General features: G+C 38.9%; 1 long non-coding RNA gene across 2 annotated transcripts in view; it reads right to left on the reverse strand.

The window, feature by feature from the left end:
- Positions 1–215: 215 nt before the first annotated feature.
- The window catches only part of LOC120435372, a 63307-nt gene continuing 42329 nt past the window's right edge, over positions 216–21193 (reverse strand). For both annotated transcript variants that reach the window (XR_005609681.1, XR_005609680.1), the window contains exons 3-4: positions 817–934; positions 216–729 (exon numbers count right to left, since the gene is read on the reverse strand). This is a non-coding gene — a long non-coding RNA (uncharacterized LOC120435372). The remainder of the gene's footprint in view (positions 730–816; positions 935–21193) is intronic.

Here is a 21193-nt window from a genome sequence, read left to right on the forward strand (position 1 = left end):
AGAACACATTCTTGACTCATCACTGTATCACTGACCACTTCTCAGCCCAATTTTGCTGTGACCTGAATACAAATTATTAAAGATGTTGAATTTTTGAAAGCATAAGTCTAAATGTTCTGGTTCTGAAATGCTCCTGGAGTGATTTGAAGCTGTGTGAAGGATGAAATAAAACTGCATTGATGATGAGAAGTCACAGTCACACACCCTGTGTATTCCTGAGGAGACACTGCTGACTGAGAAGGAACTGTTGCAAGACTGAGTGACAGTGAATATTGAACAGTATAACGTTTAAGGATCTCTTAAATTCTTTAAATGCAAGAGCGCTGGAAGTGTAGATGGCTTACTTTGCAAATGTGATCACTTAAATGGCATGATGTTTTTAATTGTCTTTTCTTTTTGCAATAAAGAACATTTAAAGAAACCTGCCTTTGATTCTTCTGAGCCCAAGATGTCATAGTCCGCCACTTGTTTGTGTGTTGAGCAACATTCTCCACCCCTTTGGGTGGAGTCCAGAGCTTTTCCCACTCCTCAGCCAGATCACCTGTGTCTCATCAGCCTGATCAGCCACAGCATAAAAGGACAAGCGCTGCCGTCCAGCTTCTGCCAGATTATCTGCCTTCTTAGTGTGGTAAACAGGCACCGTAGTGCCGTAGCTCCTTGCACATTTTTTCTTCTCCCCCTTGTGTGCTAATGTGTCTTCTCAGTGTGTTCTAAGTCCTCATGTGCCAGCTGTAGGAGTGGATTCCTATTGTTGAAAGTCACACCACTTCCATAACAGTTGGTCTTCGTCTCTCAGGAATTAAACTGGAAACTCACCTTATGCTTATGGTTGTTCACTCTCTGACTCAATCTCTCTCTCTCTCCTTCGACTACAACTTAATTCCAGGAAGAAACAAGCCAGTGGACACTAAGCCCCTCCTCTCTGGACACCTACCTGGAAAAAAGAAACATACAGCCTCTTTAACCTCAGTGAAAATTTTCTGTGAACCTTTTAGAAATAACTCACCCAGATTAACTTTCCTTTCTTCCCTCCCAGATTGCTTCCTCAGTTTCCCCCTTCTCTGTACCCTTGCTGTAGCTTAATCTTAAGTGTAAAATAAAGCTCTTAATATTTGACTTCTTGTGGTCTCTTTGGATCCTGCCTTTGAGTATACTAGTTACTGGCCTAACTGGCCCATGACTTGGTGTAATATCAGACCTATTTTTAAACTCCTACTTTGCGCACTGAGGCTGTCATCTGTGTAACAAATAATGCTTTGGATCCTTTATTTAATGGAAACAAGCCCCCCAAAAATAATCAACAGTTTTTCTCTGTATCTCTGACTTTTTATACTCTAGCGGTGTCACACGCTAGTTTTAAAGTAAAAAAACCAAAATAAAAACAAACTCAAAGTGTACATGTACACTGTAGCCCTGTGTTTATTTATTTAATATCTGTTTTAATCCTTCAGAAAATAATAACACTCAGAGCTAAAGCCTTTGTTTTGATTTTTATGCCTGAATGTTAAACACGCTACTTTATAAACCACCAGTACAGTAGCTAGGTTCTTCTTCTTCTTCTTCTTCTTCTTCTTCTTCTTCTTCTTCTTTTTCTTCTTCTTCTTCAGTGAGGTTTCTTCTTCTTCTTCTTCTTACTTCTGGTGGTGGTGGTGGTTCTGGTTCTGATTCTGATTCTTCTTCTGATTCTTCTTCTGATTCTGATTCTTCTTCTTCTTCGCAATAAAGAAAGAAAAGTGAATCTTTGCATGTTTAACCTGTTCAAAATAACTACAGTATACAAACCAGCCCTTTTCCACTATTTATTCTAAGATTCCTTAAGTTAAGAGACTTAAAAAAATAATCTTCTAAGTTGCTGAGTTTTTAAATGAATAATGTAATATAATGTAATATGTTTTACCTTGATATATTGGGGCTGGGGCTGATTGCAAATGGTTGAGATGTCCACTTTTGGTTGGAATGCGACTGTACCGGTTACCTGGCAACCTGTTTCAGTCTGACTTTAACTTACTGCAATCACTCTCTTGGAGTGAGTCTTTCTTTCTTTTACATCCCTGGATAGGTGCTATTATGTATCTGTTTCAAATTACAGCTATAAATGAAACTGTTAGCATATTAGATTAATACCTGAATGTCACAATATGTTAGGGTTGGTTACATTAAGATGTGCAATGTTCCAAGTCTCATACTTTCCTCTTCAGACACCCACGACCAAACACGAAAATCCAGTTTGCCATGTGGAAAAAAATATCAAAATGCAACAGAAAGAAATTCAGTCAGCTTCTCATTAGTATTATTAATTATTACAATATTCTGGATTCCTATCAAAACAGTCTGATTTCCTAGCAGGCAGTGATCCACAACAGCTTTGAATGTTGCTGCACCTGTTAATTAAAGCTACTGTACCACACCTCCAGTTTTAATTTTTAATAGTCTGCAAATGAATGTCTTTAGAAAGCAATAATGCCTAGAGTGCATTCTTGCTCTCCAAAATCTGTCTCTGCCAGTATAAACTTAAACTGGCTGTAAATTATCAAAGGCAATTGCTCTTTCTGATTAGAGAAGGGAGAGAATGCTTTCTATCTCTTAGATATAATTGCCCAGGAAGCAGGTATTGTCATGTGATGGTGAAATGATGGAAGGACTTGGAAATGTGGTTTAAAAAGATGAATTGTTTGCTTCACAATGGCTGGTGGAAGACTTCATGAAAAGTGTCTGAATCAGATTAAGCGGTGATACATTCATGGTAACCCTATGTCTTATACCACAGCTTAATCACAGGTGATCAGATATATCAAGAATATACTTCCAGCAAAGATATATGAATATGCAGAATTTGTAGGGGAGGGACAAGATTCATGGTACCAGAAAATTCCCGGCTGCTGTTTGTAGTCCAAGTTCTGCTATTTGTTATTTGTTATCTGGATATCTTGGTTACAACAGAAGCCCTGAAAAAATGACTTTGTCAGCAGCCAGCTGATGGGTTCCCAGATGCCAAGAAAGAGACAGAGAGAGATGTTAAAAACTTCTCCTGCGGTGGAAGGTGTAGCAATTTAAAAACCTGCTCTAAATTCAGCTGATGACAGTGAGAAGCCCAAATATTTTTTAAAGGCAGAGTACGAACACAGTTTCTGGCTCTAGCAGTGCTACTCACTCTTTTCTTCTTCTTCTTCTTTCCCAGAAAAGTGACTCTGTTGCACAAACATGTCTAAATAATGAAAATGGGCTCTCAGGGTCAAGCGTCTCTTTAGCTCGACCTGTTTCCTCCCCATTCAGTTAGTGCTCTGTTGTTGTAGAGCGTGAGGGTTTGGAGAGACAGAAAAAAACGTCCTCTTCATCCCTGAGGTTTTAATGTAATCGTCCCTACAGTAGAGTGGCAAAGCCAGGAAAACAGAAGCTCTGTCAGGCCCCCCGTGCTGTAGCCTTGGAGCTTTATATTTCATATGGCCTCTCAAACCTTTTATTGCATGGTTTGACTCTAACCTGCATCAGCCTCCCCCTACCCTGGCTTTACTTTCTGCTGTATGTGTCTTCCTCTCACCATCTTGACTTTCTTTTGCTTTAACTGCATGAATGCTTATATATAAGAATTTTGAGACAGCAGTTACTCCTATTTTCTGTCGTTCTTGCACATTTATTACTTGAATTCTACATATACATATATTGTTTTGCCCACTGGGGAACGAGGACTCTCTAGAGAATCACCATATCACGATGACATGCATATGTATTGTTATCTCAGGCATTAAAACATCTTTTGAAGTTAAAAAAAAAACAACTAAAACTAAACTATAGTTTCTTTACTGAGTTTTGACATGATTTTCTTTATTACCCAAGGTAATGCCCTGAATGGTGTATTTCACTTGACATAGAGTACATCAGTGTGCAGTAATGCAGAGAATTCATATATTACATATCGGTCTTGTCCCCTATTCTTGTCTTGTTATGCCCATCTGTCTGTTTGCTGTCTGCTATTTACCAGTTTCTTTTGGTCTTCCTTGTCTTGGTCTCCCTTTGTTAAGTTTTTTTGGCCTCTCTTTTTAGCTACTTTTGTTTGTTTTTGAATTTAATTATTTTGTGTGCCTGTTCTTTCCCCCCACCCCCTCCATCCCCCCTTACTTTTTGTATTTCCCTCCTTTTTGGCTATCTGCCGGGTACTTTTTGGTTCCTCACATGTCTTGCCTATGTATTTAAAATCCAGGGTGGTGGATGTATAGAAAAGTCTTTCCTAAACACATTTCTCTGACCTTTGCAGGGTCAAAGACAGATGTGGAGGAATGTTTATGAAGACTTCTGACTGGACTTTTATAAGACTACATTCTAATTATGCAGCACAAAGATGGATGTTTTCAATAAAAAACTGAAATGAACAGTTGTCAAAGATTAGCCTCATAGCACTTGTTGTCCCCTTTGCTTTGATAAAGGATATTCCAGAGTGTCCAAAGATAAAAGAGATAAGAGAGAAAGCCCTGAACCATTTATTGTGGCAGACCAGTTGCCACTAAGAGTGTACTCACACTGTCCGCAGTGTGTGCCCAAGCACGACTGCCTGGGTTCATTCTGTGCTTAACAGTCCGGGTCCAAGTACACTTCAGTTTGTCTCAGCATCTCAACTCCTGCCTCTAATGGCCGATCTCTCTCTTTCATCCACACATGACCTCTTGAAAAGTGGTCTTGTAGAAAACAAGAGATTCATGATGTTATGCAGATATCCTCTCACAAATGTATTAAACACTTAAAGTGATTTCCAGAGAGGCAGCTGAATTTGAGGTTTGGCATTCCAAGGTACTACATGAATGCAACTGATTCATGCCAGGGCCAAACTTTTCAGCTGCACCCCAGCACAGCACACAGTGATCATACCAGTCAAATAAATTGGACCTTGGGGGTTAAATGTGCTCAGACATGGTACAAATTGCCAAATGTGAGTGAGCACTTAGATAATGCCCTGAACCAGTATGCTTTTTAGATACTTTTCAGCCATTTTATTCTGCTAGAACCATTCCTTTTTTGTTGTTTTTTTTTTTTTTAACCTAGTTCATCCTCTTGCCTGTTGTTGTTCATCTTTGTGCTTTGTGTTCCTTGACTAAACAGAGTGCTTTTGTTATCCATTTGTCTCTGGACTTGAATTTTCCTGAAATCTGCCTGTGTGTCCTGTGTTGTTGGGGTCCTCCTTTATAGGTACAGTAAGTACCTTTTGAGATTGTTTAATAGAAACAAATGTTGCATTCATAAATATACATTGACTAGTGTGTACTTACATCTTCCATAAGCATACATGTACAAAAATACACAGGAATGGGAAGGTGCCATGTTGCCCTGCCATCATGAATGCAGTAGCTAAGATGCATCAGCTGGCTAACAGCCTACACTCATAAGAATGACGGCCAGTGTTTGTCCTACAGTGGCCACCATAGGTACAATTATCCACACGATTTGGGAGGGGGTAAAAAAAACAAAAAAACCCCCCCAAAAAAACAGAATTCAGCTGACCACAATATGCAAACTACTAACACCTTTAAACTAACCATATGTTAAGAGTCCCAAAACTGGTTTTACCAAAATAACAAATGATGCTGGTTCAACATCCTATAAAATCCTTAAAAGCACAGCTGAAGCTGTCAGAGGAGTGAAGACACACAAACTACTCATTTCTCTTCCAAAATGTTCTCAGAGAGGGCGGGGCCCCTCACCACGGGAAACCCAGGTGCAACACCTCAGAGCACATTAGCACTGCTCTCCATTTCCATCATGAAGTAAAAATAATAACCTTCTGTTTTCACAACAGGCGTAATTAATCACTTTGGCTCTTTTTCTCAATACCAAAATATTTTGCTTGCTATGAGTCGCAAAAGTACAATATATAAGAAGCTTAAATTTATTTAAAATTCCCAGGAATAATGGATGCCTAGCAAGAACAGATGCTACAGCCAGGGGTTAAATTGGGCCTAAACTATCTGGGGAGTCAGCCACGGCACATTCAGTCTTCAAACTTTCTAACCCTCAAACCAGAGAGCCCCCATCCACATTACAAATCCCAACTTAACCCCAGGCCATGGGATAACACTTACTCTACAGAAGCATGGAGGCTTCACTGCATCTTCAAGCCAGTTTAGTGTTCCGAACAAATGAATCTTAGGCAGAGTTCAGAATTGAGGTGCTCTCTCTTCAGCTTGCATTTGCATTCAACACACATGGCCACGCTGAGTTCTGGAGAGTCTGGATTATCATGCTGAAACACCTAGGAGTCTGCCTCCCACACTCCATTAAAACATCAACCCCAAGGTGCTGGATGCTGCAGGAAACACAGGAAACAAGAGGTGCTCTCTCCCTGCTGGCCATGGGTTCAAACATGGATCCATTAAGGTCACTTAACAGGAAACTGTTTTACAGTTTTATTCATTTTTTTTTAAGCTTTGTAAATAAAACTGAGATTGCAGAGACATTTTTCTTTGTAAGCACTTCAAGTATGAACCTGAAGCTGTTTGTGCAGACTTAAAAAGAATAGCTATTTCGTTTTTGTTTTTTTATTTTATGTCAGTCTTTTCATGTAACATAAATTCTTTCTTTTAACTTCTCATTTATGTTTTGTGAAGTCACTGTACAGCTTCTATCTTTTTGCAGAGGACAAGATGCGAAACTGGCAGACACACAAACCTGGATATTAAAACACATGGCCACACACACACACACACACACACACACACACACACACACACACACACACACACACACACACACACACACACACACACACACACACACACACAACACTGATTAAGCGCACAGTTTTTTTTCAGTTCACATAAATAATGTGACAAGTTTGTACATGACAGGACTCTGATGTCCCGAGGTAGAAACTGGTATGATTAATTTCAAACAGCATTTAAATATATTACAAAGATGATTATTTCATCCAGAGTTTTTCCTGGCAGCACTTCAGAATAACTAAATAAACATCCTTGTTCTTTTTTTTTTTTTTATTATTGTTGTTTGATAAACAACTTTTCTAGTAGATCTTTGTTTTGGGTTTTTTTTTTTTTAATTTAAAAGGGAGATGAAAACTAATCAGCATTAAGTTAATGTGACAGTAACCTCATTATTAGATCTGTTTGTTCTTGTAAAAATAATGGTAATATTATTTTTGATGATGACCTTGCAACAGAAATCTATACATTTAAGTTAGAAATGCAGCTTTTTTTTGTTGTTGTTTTTTCTATTCCAGTATTTGAGGGATAGGTGTACAACTGGAGGGCATCGCTGTGCATCTCCTTCCACTGTCCCTTGGTCACATTGGTAGCATAATACAAAGAAAATGTCACCATGATAAATTTAACCTTTCCACGGAGCCCTTAGTGGCTGCATACCTGTGTACTTGCATTAATAACCAGATCTATCACAGGAGAGTTTTCAGTTGCATTAGTGTTTGGGGAGTAATTGCTGTCAGCAGGTCTGGCCATAAATCCTGACACCTCAATCATAGCAGCTCCATAAATCACACTTAAAAAGTTCACATCTGATATACACTTTCATCCTGGCCTACCTTCTAACTTAAAATGGTTGCAGGAGAGAACTTAATAAACACACCGACTGGCTCTCTCGTTTTTCATATCCCTATGGGCTCACTTCTCTTATGGGTGAGTATGAACTTTATGGTGTTAACATTACAGTGGGTTGTTATTTTTCCTACATCCAAATTGACCCTGCTAGATAATCCCATATAAAATTTAACCTTTGTTGTACACTTTTATACCTGTCATCAAACTCCTTGCTTTGCCAGTTTAGACTAAATGCTGTAAATTAACAGTGTGTGTCATGAACTTTGAGTGTGGGCTGGAATAAATCAGAATATTTGAGTGGTTTGATGAGACACGACCAGGAGAGGAGCTCTCTTGGCTACCTTATCTAAAATCTGAGAGATTTGGGGGTTTCTCCAAATGTACACTACTGAATAATAGTGGCGTGTTAAAAATAATTGAATAAAAACTCATATGCAAAGTAATTCCCGCTCCTGACAGCTATAGTGAGCCTGCTGTTTGTAAAAGGTTGACAGTTTATAAAAGTGAGAATGCTTAGTGAGTGTTGTGATGTGATTCTTGCTTGGTTTTCATTACTATACACACATTTTTGACATGGCTGCGAAGCGGGATGAAAGAACAAATTCAGCTCTGCTTGGGAAAAAGTTAGCACCACAGATATCAACTTTCCTTCTCGGCTGCAGCTGAACTCAGAGCCTGTGCTGAGGTGGGGGCAGTGCTTTTGAAATCTGTCTAACAATGGCAAATGCACTGTTGTATCTTTCAGGCAAGCAGTTGGCAAGGTGATGCTTAAACCAGGGATGCGTGTCATTTCCTGAGCAGTGACAACAGCAGCCGGTTAACAGAATTTTGGCAATTTTGCTGGAAGTTAACCGTGTGCTCGTCTGTTCTTCAGTTGTTGGCTGTTAGCAATGAAGTTGTTCTTATGACTTTTTGCGTGACTTTATGTCACGATTTGAAAACAACACAATAACACGTGTTGACTGTGGTTTCCATTAATTTGATTCAATTCAGGTTTACCTATATAGTGCCAGTTAACAATAAGAGTCACCTTAAAGAAAGAAACTCCAACAATCACATGACCCCATATTAGCTAGCAGTTGGCGACAGTAGGAAGGAAAAACTCAGTTTTAAAAGGAAAAAAAACATCAAGCAGAACCAGGCTCAGGGAGGGGCATCTGACATAACTGGATGGGGTTGAAGGGAAAGAGAAGAGAGCAGAGAGAGACAGGACAAATACAGTAGTGGTGTATAAACACATGGAGAGTGAAAAAGAAATGCCCAGTGCACCATGGGAAGCCCTCCAGAAGCCCAAGCCTATTGCACCATAACTAAGGAATGGTTCAAGATCACCTAATCCAGCCTGAATTACATGTTTAATCAAAAGATATGAATAAGGCACTATTAAGTCTTTAAAATATGATGAGGCCTGAGTATTTAAGATTTTGTATTTGAGGAGAAGGATTTAAAATTTAGTTCTGATTTTAACAGTGAGCCACAGAAGAGAAGCTAATACTGTATGGAAGAAACACGGTCTCTCTTATCAGTCCCAAGTACTAGTCTTGCTGCAATGTTCTGGATCAACTTAAGAGTAAATAAATTATTAAGAATAAGCAATAAGAATAAATTATTGCTTTACCTGGGTTGTCATCAGGGTTTCTTCAAATACATAACTTCTCTATTTTAGGTCACTCTGCATGGAGCTCAAGTGGTGGTTGCAACATAATACCAAACTGCATATTTAACATTAGCACAAAAAGGCACTGGTTATCTCACACTTTAATCAAAAGTTTCTTGCAATCTACCAAGCAATTACTTTTGACAGCCAAGTCTTATCCATATATGATATCAACAACTTGCCATGTGCAAGAATTCTTGCAATCTCTTTGAGTTGTTGTTCAAGCTCAGGGGGAGGGTTAATGTGAATTTTCCCATTTGGGAACTCACTATTTCAATTATTCTGTCACCACATGAGAATATATTACAAGTTCATGTGGTGAATGGTTCTGAAGCACAGCCTTTCAACTGCTCATGCAAAAAACATTGTCTCGGTGCAAACCTGCAATTTTGCTGTCCACAGCAACAGACAACTTGGTATTACATTAGCTTCAGCTGAAAATAACTCACTAGTTCAGCATTTAATTTATACAAGTTATTCTTCTACCTTTAGAATAAATAATCACAGCTATTGACAGCTATGAAAAAATGTACCTCCAACACAGTTTGGAATATATAAAGCAGATCTCCACCAAGATGCTAGTGGCTAAATCTCTGTTGAGCAGGGTTGCCTTGGCTTGGTGAACTGACAACTTTGTTTGCTCAGAAAAGAAGCATTAAGTCAGAATGTAGCCAGTCATTTTCTTTGGTATCTTTTCAGTGCAGATCTGATGTATTGTTTAGTGAGCTGTATTTATTTAGAAATGCTAGACTATATCTGACCTGGTTGTGCTAGCTTTTAGTTTAATTAGCAGCCTGTCCCTTGTATTCCTCTTCCGCATCCATGCACACTGCTTCTTCTTGACTTCATGCAGCTGGTGCTTGTTACACAGTCCCTTGCCACAGGGCCTTGTGTCCTCAGTACACATAATCTGCTCTCAGCATCCTTGTCAGCGCGTCCTTGGCAACATTATTCCCAGAACATCTTACCTGCTAACCAAAGTACTGCTACAACACATGTCTGAGAGGGAGAATGAGATTAAAAAGACTGTGTCGGTGCTATTACAAGCCAGCGTACCATAAAAATTATTTTAAAGCCGTCTTTTTAATGTTAAGTAGTTACCACCTTGATTGAATGGGTGCGTTAGTGCCGCAGTGAGAGCAGACTCTGCTCGGGCTACCCAAATGAGCTTGCAGGCTTCTCTTCATTTATTTGATATGTTTGTGCAGTGTTTCTAACAAGTTAGCATTCAACATGTGTTTTCTGCAGAATTACAAACCTGCAGATGTGTCCAGATTTTTAAAAAGACATCACAAAAAATATTTTCTGACAAAATGGTTGAGTAAAACATGATTCATTCACAAAGTGTAGTTTTCATGGTCAGACAGCATTAAAAAGCCTTGGAAATACATTTTATCATGTAACAGTAAACTATTTTCTTTTCCATTGCTTTTTTGTGAACTATTTTAATATGTGAATGGACTGATTGTTTAAAAGTTCCTCTCCTTGAACCACGCTTTGCTATCACTGTAAGTAGAAATGTATATCAGTTCAGTCTGACTGTTAAAAAAAACTATCAAAGCCCTAGGCAGGGTTGCTTGTAAAGGAATCCAGTTTTAAAGCACTTTTTAAAAAATATAGGCTTGTATTACCTGCTTGCCTCCTGTGTGCCTCCTGCATACTGTCAATATATAAGCAAAGCGTGTGTCCATTAAATGTGTCCATGCAATTAAAGCTAAATGTGGAACAGATGCAAGTCTCTGCTTCTCTAAATGTGTTTTTTCTTCTTTCAGTGTTCAACTTCCAAAGAGAGAGATAGATGAAGCCTGTCTGCCTGCAGGTAATCCGATTAAGGGACCATTAATGAAACATCATTCATTAAGAGCTTGTATCAATCCACTGTCAACATCAAGTGGTTCACTCATCAAAGAACGACAGAAAGAGGTGGGAGAAGGAGAGATGGGGAGACAAAGGGAGGAATACTGTTATAGCAAAGTATTGCGGCAACCTTGTTATGTACTTTGCAAAATCACATTTTAAATTAATTATGTTTGTCTGGATGTGTCTCATGTGCACTCTGGGGGTGGGGGATTTAAAAATGTAAATCACTGATTTTGGCTCATTTCTTGACTCCGTAATGGAACTGTATGTTAATTAAGTTAACTCCATTTCACAATTTTATATTTATGTTTTGTAACCGCCATTTTTTATGCATTATTACTTTCCACCTCTCTGTTTCCCCCATATCCTTCCATCTCTTTCTCCAGCCTTCTTATGAATGCTCCTACTGCAGCAGAGTGACAATAGCCGCCCAGCCTCTGGATCCCACAGGGCCTTCATTATGACTGACTGTATTATGTAAAGCACTTAAAATGCCTAATTATGCTCTCTGCCTGGCACTATTTTAGTTTCTAAGTGCTGCAGTCTTCTGACTGATGGTCCTCGGGGAGTTTTCACTCGGTGTTTGAAATATATTTTTTCTCATATCCTCTCTTCACTTAACAGTGTATCTTCAGACACAAACACCTTCTATTTGAATTGGCGACAGTATTGTGTCAGTGAAAGAACAACGCTTTGACTGCCTTTGGAAATTAAGTTAGAAAAAATAATTTTGTAGGGAATTATCATATGTAAAATGCAAAAAGAAAATATTTAGGTTTAGGAACACATCACTGCAAAAACTCATTCCTGAAAATTCCTATTTCAAAATGTATTTCTCTTTTGTCATCTTAAAATGAAATGATTACTCAGTGGGCAGCAAGAACTTTAAGCAAGCGCTTACATAATTAAAACTGAGCCAGGGGTTAGAGAAATAATTTATAGTCAACATCTCCTGAAAATCGAAGTTGTTTTGAGGCTTTTTTCATTGTGATTCATGGTTTGTGACAACATAATGGAATCTGAACACAGACGGTTATATTGTGTGTACGGCATTTCCTCTGCAGAAAGAAATTTAATTGAATTTCCCCCTGTGTTTCCACTGATTGCACTGTAGCCCCTTTTGTAACCTGGACTGTTTCTGTTCTGCTCAACTTGCACACCGCGCTGGGCTTCGAGTATATGCGTGTTCTCATCTGCATGTGTGTGTGTGGGTGGATCTATGTGGGTGTGTACAACCGGTGGCGAGAAAGTAGAAAAGAGTTTGTGTGGCTTTGTGTGTTTCCATTGTAGGTGGAATTTGCGGTGTGTGATGGATTCGTGTCTGATTGTCTCCGAAAATTACCATAAACAGAACAAAACAAATCCCTAATTGTTTTGGCTTTATATTCACAATAGACATGCCTGCAGCATATTGCAGTCTCCCCTGAAACAGATTACTTATGATGGTTCCCCCTCCAGAGAACTGAGCCATAACCAGGTCAAACACAGGTTACACTCAGGTCAGCGATAAAAAGACAGCCATACATCATACCCTATATATAAAGCTGGGGGATTGCACCCACTCACCTGTGAGGCAAAGGTTTTTTTGACCATTGCTGAGCTTCTAACCATCTTGTCTATACCTCATTTATCCAAATATGGCCTCCTATGGGTGAAATTCTCTGCTGGGCTCTTGTCCGTTACAGGAGCCAGAGCAGATGGCTGACTATTGACATGCAAGGAAGCCTGCCTAATGCAGGCGCTGTACTGCAGTGTTACTGGCGACAAGGGAAAAGGGTTGATGGAGTTTAAAGTGAATTAGCTGTATGTTTCGGTAGAGTTTATTGCTTCTCCGTGAGTCAACACTCTGGGTGTTCTGGTGACAGTTAGGATAGTGCAGACAAGTCAGGGGATATCAGAAAATAAATATTTCACTGCTTTTTGTCATTTATAATCTTGAAAATGTACATTTTAGCATCATACATTTATTACTATTTAACATGAAATCCAGTTAACATTTTTTACGTGATAACCTTTCAAAAATCTTGAACATGCTGTAATTTTTTTCCTATGTTATGTTTCCATTGTTAATCATTTTAAAATTTATCAGCAGTAGTTAGAAAAATACTACGAACATCATATAAAAAATATAATATCTGTGTCCTAAAGATAGTAAATATTCTGGTAATTGTCAATAAAGTTAATTGGAAAATTGCACATTAAATGTTAAATGCTGATATATCGATAACGCCTACTCAGGAGACACAATAAGTTAACCTCTGATATAAACTGATGGAAACATAATGTGCATAGCTGCTCACTCCTGGAAAAAAAATTAGCTGGTTATTCGCTCTTTCTCCGCTTAAAGCCTCCCTGTCCATCTTACCTCAGCAAGTCTTATCACATAATTACTGTTATGAATGGAGGTTTAATGACCCTCACATCCACCTTGTTTAAAGGAAGTAGAATTAAAGATGGTATCTGGACATGTAATAATGCTGGAGGAGTCATGGTAGCAGAGATGGCTAGCCCGAGCATCAGTGTCATCGTTCTGCTGATCAGGCACTGAGAATCCTGCTCGAGCATTATAAGCACCCCCTAAGGCAGGGAAAGCTTCCTGACACCTACCGGCTTTTTCTACCTGGCCTGTGGAGCAGACAAAGGAGAGGTTTACACTCTATGACCTGGCAACAACATGCTTCAGTTGAAATAAGTATAGGGTTGTGGAGGTGCAAAATAACACCCGTGGTAAGGAAAATAGAGAAAAATGTAAACATTGTTACAAATAATTCATTTTAGAATGTGCACTGACTTACCATACAGTTTAATTCCCTTAAAAAGGTTAAGAAGCTTTTAAATATCTACATACATGTATAATTATTTTTTAATTATTTAGATTATATACTTTTAAAATGTTTTGAATTCTGTTTGAACAGCAACACATATTGAACATGTTTGGACGAGGGCAATCCAAACCACTCTAAAATACCTGATTAAATATCATACAACGAATGAGGTTAAATGGCAGTAGGTTAGGAACATGACAGGCCTGGCAGAGGGGATTATTAACCTCTCAGTGCAATAGTTCAAAGAATTTAAGGATTTGATCAACTATGGTGCACAATATGATTAAAGGAATGTCAGTACACAAGGAATGAGGCTGGAAACCAGTATTGAATGGTTGTGATCTTTAGGCAGCACTGCATTAAAAACACACACACACACAGTTCTGTAGTGGAAATCAATGTATGGCCTTTGAAACCCTTCTGGAAACCAGAGAACATTAAATTCTTCACAACATTTAGAAATGCAAAAAAAGAGCTCAAGCTCATATAAGATAAAATGAGGCAAAGAGGAAAAATGTCCTGTGATCTGACAAATTGAAAAACGATTTTAAACATATGAAGAAGAATTTCAATAGGTTTAAGCAGTTTTGTTGCTAGGACCTCTAAAGAATAGCTTGTAGTAGTAGTCAAAAGTTCAACTCCCTTCTGTTGGGTCGAAGTCATGCGGATTGCTTGACAGCTTGCAGTGACTAACAGATTACTGAGAATGCCACCGATTCATGACATAGAAATTGGACTTTGTTGGCTACAGCTTTCTTACTGTTACTGACACATCCCCTAGAGTGTCTGTTTATCCAGTTAATGATAGGTCACTTTAAAAAGTGAAAAAACACCTGTGTGCACCTAACAATGCCACTTCGGGGATCCATTCACCACTGGAGAACTAAAAGGAGCCCTCAGTGTCATGTCTGTTGTGAGGGGTTCGATGCTGTGATTGTTTGTGGTTATCAGGCTTTATGAGGATTGACATGTCCTCTCTTATATAAGATAAATGAATTTCAAATTTAAACCAGCACATCTCTAAATGACCAAATTAAAACCTGAAAAGCCACTGAGTCACTCCCGAGACTGAGCTTGGGAACGTCGTTACCTTCGCATAATAATAATGAACAATAATTTTAAGAAATGACACTTGAGCATTCAGTAGAGTATAGATATTACAGTTTCATTGTGTATAGGTACTTATAAATAGACCAGGAGTCATTGAGTATCCCATTACCCTCCACCTTAATTTATTTGTAATACAAAAAGCACCGAGAAAACAAGGGAAAACGAGGAAATGAGTGACTCAGACTTGAGCAGCAAGTTGTTTAACCTCTTCATTTTAGATATAACTGGCAAAACAGGTTTGCACTGGGCCGACTGATAACACATATCTTTCGCAGCTGGATATTGGAGCTGCCCAACTTGCCCACGAAATGAAAGCAGTTTTTATGAGCTGATGTTTTGCTTCTAAATCCCAGTGGGAATTTAGGGTGTTGACTTTGAATCTCTGAAAATACATCTGCTGACATTTGCACACCTCACACCTACAAATTTTTATCACCAACCTATTCATTATTGTCAGCTGAACACACACGCACTTGCACGTCCAGAGACAGTTGCAGCCGTGTCTGTATGCGAGGTTGGGTCAAATGAAGTCCTGTGATATTGATTGCGTCCTGTTTTATTTGACAGCTATTCCCTCTTTCAGCGATTTTTCTACATTGACCACAAGACTGAATGTGCCTACCTGTTCTCGACCCTCACGCTTCGTGCAATGTCTGCTTTGCATTACTCAGAGGTAATTTACAATGCCTGTGGTGTGATGGTTCCACAGTATCTCTCCCAACTGATCATCAAACAAGCCTCTAGCCGTGGCCTCTGACTGCTGCCCATACCGCCTCCCTATCATCCTCCTCGCACCGTGCACAAAACAGAGGCAAAAGGAGATTGTATTTATAGAAAGGGAGAGAGGGAGCGATCAAAAAGAACAGAAGGAGAGAGTTATCGGTTCGATTGAACGACATTTCTTTTCTCCAGTAGCACAGAGGAGATTTCATTGAAAGGCTGTTGCAGTCTATCGATCGGCCCTCAGGGATAGATACTGTGAAGCCAAGGATGGAGAGAGAGAGGGAGAAAGAGAGAGAGGTGGAGGGATTCATGCAGTGAGAGAAACACAGAGGCAGAATAGCATTCAGTTGTGTTACAGGAGAATAAAAGTGAGAAAAGGAACAAAGGGATAGAGACCTAGCGCTCACAAAATGTAGTCTGTTGATGTCCTTTGTGGCACAAAGTTTTTTCTCTGCTGGTCAAGCTTTTCAGTATCCACGAACTGCGCTTGTAGATCGGTAAGTCCGTAAGTCAGGACAGGAGAAAAGAAAGAAACAAAAAGGATGTAAACAAGTGGTCAGCCAGTGTTGTCTATAAGCTGAAGAGTCTCTCTCAAGCGAAAAGATCACACAAGTAAGGCATTGTGATTTATCCACAATAATCTGTGGGTGGTTCGTGTCCTCCACCAAGCTGGGTATATTGATTAGCAACATATGCTGGAAAAATTACTTTCTTGTACAACTTAAAACAGTTTCTTAAAATACAACTTGAAAGGGAAAAATATGCCTCATAAAAGTTTCTCTGCCAAGAATCTATAAACCGACATTTAAATAGCAACGATTTTGAAGAGCACAAGTTTGTTCCAAAATACTTGCTATTGGGAAAAGTTCGGTTTGTTGGTTGGGGGTTTTTTTGTTTATGGTTTAACTGTGATGAACTTTGACCACAAGTTCCATTGCTGTCTTTCCTTGAGATTACAAAAAAGTTTAGTATTATTTAAATTTATAAAATTTCACCAAAGGTGGCTAAAGTGTGCTTTTTTTATTTGGAGAGAAACTAATTTGAACAATCCGGTTATGATTTCTCTTGCATCCACAATTAAGCTAATCCTCATTTTTAACAGGCTACTTAGCTGATAGTGTGCGCACAGCCTGGTCATATGAAAGCTGATCAACAACTGAGCAACCTGTACAAGACTAGAATTTTCTCAGAAGTCAACACTACAGTGTGTTGTGAAAGTTGTAACAAAAATACCACCACCACCACCACCACAAGCTAACTAGCTTGTTGATAGACAGGACACCAATGGTTAATTTGTTTGCTCTACTATTTTATGGTATGAACGTGCCTTTGTTTGTCTTTCATTTCATGAAAATCCCCTTACCAGACCACTGCTTTGTGAAGGCGCAGCACGTGTACCTCGTCTGGGGACACCGATAAAAGTGATTCATTGGCGAAATCTGCAATTTCAAATGTTTTCGGATACTTTCCAGAACAAAGGTAATTACTCGACATTCTGTTTGGTTTAATAAAGCACAGTAGCATTTTAATCATTGTTATAGTATGCTGTTGTTATCAAGTGAGAAAAATTGTTTCATATTGACATTTATAAAACATGCTGGCACTGTTTGCTCCCAATTATTTTATGTCAGCTCCACTGACTTATTCGGGGAAAATTAATTTGTGATAATGCCTGTTATCAATATTTGATGAATTAAATAAGACTAAAACAGAACTTTGAGTTCCACTTTTTTCTCTGTCTTTGCTGGTTGTTTCTTTTCCTGCTCTTTTAGCTGGCAAAATGTAGTTCATTGATCTGTCAGTATGGAGCTCCTGCGCCAGTTAAATGCTAACATGCATTTTGGCAACTGAGAAAAGAGAAGCCATGACATGTAATTAGCTTGCTGCTTTTGCCTTTAACTTGCATTATCTGAACACAATTGAAAACTAGGTTCATGTGGCATTATGCTTAGACTTTTCTCCTCAGTGTCTTGCCATACATGCATGCATTGGTCCATGCACATCAAGAAATGTAAAGGGTTTGCACCGTCTGTTTTGTTCCTCAGAAAATCACTCTAGAAAAATGTTACTTGTTATCTGTTATTTTTAGTTTACTGTTATCATTACAACACCAGAAGTTTTAATCCAGTTCCTTCCAAAAATGCAGCTGTCTGTTGATCTGCTGAATAAATCTCAGAAAAGCACAAGCAAAGTTACAGAAACAGTCCACAAGACAGTCATAAAGACTGATGCCAATTCAAGACTAAAGGACAGAACCAGCAGGTCTCCTGAGTCCAACACCTGTCAGCCTTACAGTATACCTAATGAGTTCAACCACTCCTCCAGTTCTCCAAGCAAAGCAGCAGAGCCTTGGCTCCATCCAGGGTGAGTGCATGCACCATGGGAGCCCCACACCAGGGTCAGCTCCACCTCTGATGGATGACTCCTCAGGGACAAGAAGAGATGGCAGAACTGGTCCTTGTCTCCCTTTGTCTTTGGGGTGTATACATTGTCAGGTAACAACAGACACATACACACTGAAAGTGTACATGTATACATATGGGCTGTGACCTTGTTTAAGACCACAGACTAGAATAGCTGTTTCTGTTGAGCAGTTTCCCATGGGGAAGGAGGTATGAAAAAGGGGGTAGAAGAGATGATGAAATACACTGATTGTCCCCTGATAGATTGGGGACAAGGCCCCTAATCGCTCTTGAAGTCATGTGAGTGACCTCCCAGGATACAGAGCACAGATTTATCACCCGTGGCTCCCCTCTCATCTACCACAACGTGAATCACTGGTCATGATGTACTGTATAGGTATGCCATAAATAGCACCTTTCACCTGATACAATCCTCTATCAAGCACTTTTCTTAGGGCTGTGTAACACTGTGCTCTGCTGATATGGTGACCCCATTACTATAAGAATCTAAAGCTGCTTTAGCTTACATTGCATCAAATATTTTGTTTAAACGTGACGATACTGTGGTCCATTTAAAAAATGGCCAACTACTTGTGCATCCCCACCATCAAAGCTACCTGTGCTTTAGTAACACCTCAGCAGTGCCACAAGGTGATCACCTCCATACCAGGCCTCACTGATGTGGCAGTTAGTGGCAAAGGACCAAGCACTGAGCTTATAAATGAATATACCTTTCAGAAGGTGGACCTATTGTTTTTGTGAATCCTTTTTTGCTTGAGCTTACATTTTTTGATATATTGGAATTCAGAGCTATAAACCATAATCATCAAAATTTTAAGAAGGCTTAAGGTGTAATGAATAACAAATGTACAAAAGTTTACCTTTTTCAATTATGTTCAAATTAAAAATGAACATTTTCAATATATTCAATTTTTTTACTCTAGTCAAGTAGTCTGGTTTTGTAAAGGATAAAGAAGGAAACATTATGATGAGATTAGATAGATGTGTATTTGTATAGAAGGAAAGCAAATGAAAGTGTCCACCTATCAGTGCTGTCTCAAATTGGTGGAGTTTTTTCAAAGCAGAATCTGCCCCTCAAAGGGTCAGCATGATCCAACTAGTAACAGAACATATCTAACGTTGTAAAAAGACCTCTTTCTACCTAATATTCACTACCTAGACTGCTCTGTTAGACATCTGTCCACTACAGTACAAAGTGATTTTTGCAGTGATGTACCACTCCAGTTTTAAATGAGAACTTCCCAAAGTATTAAATTACACTTTTCTCATCTGTTAAAGTGGCATTTTTTCTACTTACTTAAAGGGAAAGAAAGATTTTACTGATCCAGCTCCAGATAAAATAGCCACTGAGATCACACCCATGTCACGTTGTGCTTTACACAGTGTCCTCTGAAAAGTAAATGGAGACTCTTATGCATTACATGTAAGATTTGTGAGAACACATAAGCGAGAATGATGTATATGTAGTTCATGTGTGTGAATTATAAAGTTTAGCTTCATATGAAATAGGTTAAGTTGTTCGGCTTTTACAGAAGTGTGAGTGAGCTAGATTCTATGAGGTATGCAATAGACTCCTAGTGTAGGAATTCCTAGGGCTTTGAAATGCTCGGAAACTTGAATTTCAGTAGATTAACTGAGTTTGTGTGGTAAACTCTCCATTACATCCTTTGTTGTTCTTTTTATGCCACGGTGAGCCCATTTCTACAAATCTCATCTGTATGCAGCCTGCTGGTGTTGTGCTTGGCCAGCTCTGTACTCAGTGTATCTATTGCGATGCTCTGTGTAGCGTGACTGTTGCCTGTGTATCATCTATCAGGGGACAGAATAACCTCACTTTAAAATCATATTCCACTGAATCAGGATTCAATTCCAGATTCCTCCAAGAAAATATCATAATAATACATCTCTCCTGGATTCCACTTGGGCCACTGTCACTGTGCTTCCTGACTCATTGCCTCTACTGTAATTTCTCAATAACATCTTTGGCAGAAACATGATGAAACATTCAGCGAATGAATTTCATTGGCTACTGAGGTGAAAAAAAAAACTTGGAAAGGTGTAATTTTAGATGCACGAAATCCAAAGGTGCTTACATACATTGTTCAAGTTGTTATGAATATGAAACGCCTCGACTATGTTTCTTATTACTGTATTATTCATAAATCAGGGACGTTCCACTGTGCAATGAAAGGAGCAAGCTTTAAAATGAATGCAATCTGGGGCTGTTTTTTCACCCAGTGTGCTCTGTGTTTGAAATGCTTCTTGATTGTATGGCAATGGCAGTCTTCATCTTCAGTATGCTTAAATGCTGAATAGAGGTAATGAGATTGGAGCTGAATAACAATGATGGAATGGATTACTGCACGGTCCACAATGCCGAGGTTTGACAGTTTCCCCGATTAGTGGTACAAATTTAACACTTGTTAGGCATTATGTAAACAGCACTGAGGGAAATTATTTGTCAGGCGTGGTAGGATTCTATCAAGAGAGTCAGCCAGTGTGATGCATACAACTTTCACAATGCTCTTCTCAGATACAACTGCCGTTTGTCTGTGGATTACAGTCTTTGTTCAGCAACGGCACACTGAAATACAGAACATACAAATTTTGATTACATGACAAATACAAATATAATCAAAAGTATGTCAAGACCAAAAAAAAGATATTACTGTATATTTTCGTTGGAGTTTTATTTGAAGATTGCATGAGCACCAAACATTATGCGCCAGTAAAGTGACATCCACTTGGCCATGCAGAATAGGTGGAAAAATATGCATAAAAGAGCTGAATTGTCACAGAACAATTGTAGGGAACATTTGCATTTTGCCTCCTTGAGCAGATCCTTTAGTCATAACAGTTCCATTGGACTGAAAAGATTTTCTGTGAAATGTTTAAAAACAGAAACAACTCTGTAGTGAAAATCATACAGGTTCAGAAACACTTCTGAAAACCGCTGTCGTGAACACAGTTTGCCGATGAATTCACAAATGCAAGTTAAAGTCCAACATTCAAGTCCCCTTTTCCTGTCATAATAGCTCT

This window comes from Oreochromis aureus, linkage group 20 (genome assembly GCF_013358895.1).
Source record: "Oreochromis aureus strain Israel breed Guangdong linkage group 20, ZZ_aureus, whole genome shotgun sequence".
NCBI classification, from domain to species: domain Eukaryota; kingdom Metazoa; phylum Chordata; class Actinopteri; order Cichliformes; family Cichlidae; genus Oreochromis; species Oreochromis aureus.